The sequence below is a fragment of the Ursus maritimus genome, unplaced genomic scaffold (assembly GCF_017311325.1).
Source record: "Ursus maritimus isolate PB19 unplaced genomic scaffold, ASM1731132v1 scaffold_11, whole genome shotgun sequence".
NCBI lineage: Eukaryota > Metazoa > Chordata > Mammalia > Carnivora > Ursidae > Ursus > Ursus maritimus.
This window is the reverse complement of record NW_024423453.1, coordinates 15,273,455-15,277,131: the sequence shown is the minus strand read 5'-3', so window position 1 is coordinate 15,277,131 and position 3,677 is coordinate 15,273,455. Positions and strand designations below refer to the sequence as shown.

The following is a 3,677-nucleotide window of genomic DNA, read 5'->3' as shown; positions in this document are numbered from 1 at the left end:
CATGACTTGGTTCCATTGCTTCCTTCACATCTTAACCTCAATTTTACATTTTCAGATTGGCCTTTGCCAACCACTTTATCTGACGTGACTCCCCCCACATCTCCCTTTGATAGCCCTAACAAATCACCTGTTTATTCCTTTTAGTAAACCTATCATAATCTACAAATACCAGAAGTATTTTATTATTTTTCTTCTCACTAAAATGCAAGATCATTGAGGATATTTCTTTATATCCATCAACTTTAACAAGGCCTGGTACACAGTGGGCACTCACTACATATTTTTTGAATGAAAGAAAATGAACATTTTGTTATCTTTTTGCACTTATGTAGACATCAGTGCATCTACCAAAAAACCCCACATATTTATGAGCTATAAAATATGTCAGAAAAATTTTCAGAATGTGAATCTTCCTCTAGCTTTCTCTGAAGGGAATTGTAGCATTTTACTAGAGTGAATGAACACTAGGAAAAAGGAAATACTGAGACTTTTGAAGAGATTGTTATATGCTGGCTCTGAATTGAATCAAAATCCAAGGGAACCAAAATGCCGTTATGGTCCACTCATCAAAGTAGGGCTCATGGTAGTCAAGTGATATATCTTTGTCTCTATAATTTTGGCTTAAATTTGAATTACTGTCTGCTCAATAGATCCACAGACTTCTATGGTTCTTTCCTACGTTACTGAATGTTACTGAATGGACACATTTGTCAACTGGAAGAATCATTACAAAGGTTCTCTGACTTGTAAAGATATTATAGGAAGAATCAAATGGATGCCTGTAGAAGTTCCCCTCCCTGCCGGAATGGTAAACAAAAGCAATACTACATCTCTGCAGAAATTGCAGGGATTATTGCCACTATCAAAGACTCAGAAGATGCAGGTTTGAAGATACAAATAAGATCCCTAATTTGCTTGTTTGGACTCTGTAGAATTGGGGTGGATCTTGGAGAATGGCCGTGGAATATCATGCATTTAATCAGGTGTTGACTTCAATTGCAGCTATTGCTTGAGATGTGGTGCCTTTAACTGAAACAAATCAACATTGGTGTGCTGTGCAGCTATTGACCTGGAAAATGCTTTTTTCCTTCCATATTAATTTGCAAGAACCACACAAAAAGTAGTTTGCTTTTGGGTGGACCAACAATATACTTTCTGCCTCAGGGCTATGTTAATTTTCTTGCTTTCTATTATAGTGATTGTCCTGACATTTCAAACAACCTCACATTTCTCCACTACATTGGTTGAGATTATGTTCATTGCCTCGAGCAGGAAATAACAAGTTCTTTAGATGCCTTAGTAAGACATCTGAGAAACAAAGAATGGGTTATAAACCCCACGAAAATTCACCAGCTCAGTGAAATTTTTGAAACACCATCTCAAGGGTAAAAGACAAGTTGCTGCATCTTGTACCACCAACCAACAAAAAGAGGCACAATGCTGGGTAGGCTTTTTTGGATTCTGGAGGCACCATATATTTGAGTATTTATGATACCTCCTACTGAATAAGCTGTAGGTTGTGGATTTTGAATGGGGACTGCAAAAGGAGGCTCTGCTGCAAGTCCAAGCTGCAGTGAGAACTTCTTTTCCCCTTAGGCTTTATGACCTAGCAGATCTGATGATACTTGAAAAACCTGTGGAATAGAGGGATTTACTACAGAGCCTTTGGCAAATACTATTAGGGTATTAGCAGAATTATAGGGCAGAGTCTAGAGTTTTTAGCAAATGCTTTTCCTTTCTTTCCTTCCTTTTCCTTCTGTATGTATTTGAGAGAGAGCGAGAGAGAGAGAGAGCGAGCATCTGAGATTGCGAGTGAGCAGGGGGAGGAACAGAGGGGGAGGGGGGGTGGGAGAAAGGATCTCAAGCAGACTCCCTGCTGAGTGTGGAGCCCATCACAGGGCTCAATCGCATGACCCTGAGATCATGACCTGAGCTGAAACCCAGAGTTGGATGCTTAACTGACTGAGCCACCAAGGTCCCCTCCATGCTTTTTTTTTTAATGGAAACTATTCTTTAGAGGAATAGCTCTAGGTTGCTACCAGGCCTCACTGTCTAATCATTGGACCAGGTGACCTAAGATTCCCATAATAAACTGGTTGTTCTCTGAGCTACCAAGCTATAAATTTAGGCATGAGCCACAGAAATCAATTATTCAACGGAAATGGTAAATAAGAAATTGAGCTTGAGCTTGTGCTAAAAGGCACAAGGAAGTTGTGTGCGCAGACACCTCAGACTCCCTCAACACTAACTGCTGCTGTATTGTCTTTTTCTTTCTTCCATAACTATGGCTTCATGGAGAATTTCTTATGGATTTGTGGCTGAGGAGGAACAAATCTTGGGCCTGGTTTATAGATGGTATGGTGGTCTTGATTTCCAAGGGGGACCCAACAATGGTTCTATTGAACTAAAAGTAGAGGCTGCTGCTTGGCTGCTTGGGTCTTCATGTCCTTGAATTAACAGGTCAAGAAGGAGGTTACTCTGTTTCAGGGCATGGATCCGGATTTCTGATAGGAAATTGGGTTCCTGCTGCACAATGGAGGCAATAAGTATGTCTTAGTCTGTTTGTGTTGCTGTAAGAAAATCCCATATACTGGAGAGCTTATAAATAACAGAAATTTATTTCTCACAGTTCTGGAAGTCTGAGATCAGGATGTCAGCATGGTCAGGTAAGAGCTCTCTTTCGCATTGCAGACTTATGTCGTGTTCTCACATGGTGGAAAAACAAGAGATCGCTCTTTAAAGGCACTAATCCCATTTGTGAGGGTTCTGCCCTTATGATCTAATCACACCCCAAAGGCTTCACCTCCTAATACCATTGCCGTGGTTATTATGTTTTCAATATGCGAATTTTGTGGGGGGAAATAAAAATTCAGACTATGGTAGAGGAATATGGAACCAAGGCAGTTCTTTGGAGTTTTCTTGGTACTTCCTGTCTAAGAGTAAAAAGTTAATAGAAAACCACAGAAATTTAAAAAAGATGGGACAACTAGAGATTTAGAAATGAAGGTTTGCTTCAGTATATAAAGTAGAGAATCCTGACTACCTGAGGCCTTGATGGGGACAAAGGAAACATGAATGAGATGTAGAAGAAAGGGGTTATAAATATCAACTAAGTTTTCTTGGTACTTCCTGTCTAAGAGTAAAAAGTTAATAGAAAACCACAGAAATTTAAAAAAGATGGGACAACTAGAGATTTAGAAATGAAGGTTTGCTTCAGTATATAAAGTAGAGAATCCTGACTACCTGAGGCCTTGATGGGGACAAAGGAAACATGAATGAGATGTAGAAGAAAGGGGTTATAAATATCAACTACAGCTGCATGACCGTTATAGAAATGATGACTGCAGTGGCTATATATATATATATATATATATATATATCTTCTTGTGTGTGTGTACATACAGTTTCTTTCTTTTCCTTTTCTTTACAGTTGTATGCAAGTTTTGTTGGAGGTAAACTTTACAACTAAGTCTTTAGAATGTTTACATGTGGCTATGACTGAATTTGACGTATAATTAATAGCTCAGAGAGGAATACAATGACTCATGAAACTTTGCATCTTAGTATTTTGGGGAGAGGATGAGAATGTTGTCATTTGTCTAAGGGATAGTTCCATCATGTTAGGTGCAAATATGGAGTTCTTTTTGTTGCTCTGTGAAAGTTCAAATATTTGTAGA

The 3,677-nt window shown here is 38.9% G+C and overlaps 1 pseudogene; it reads left to right on the top strand.

The window, feature by feature from the left end:
• The first annotated feature begins 805 nt into the window (after positions 1-805).
• LOC103661844 overlaps positions 806-3,677 on the top strand; it is a 25,994-nt pseudogene continuing 23,122 nt past the window's right edge.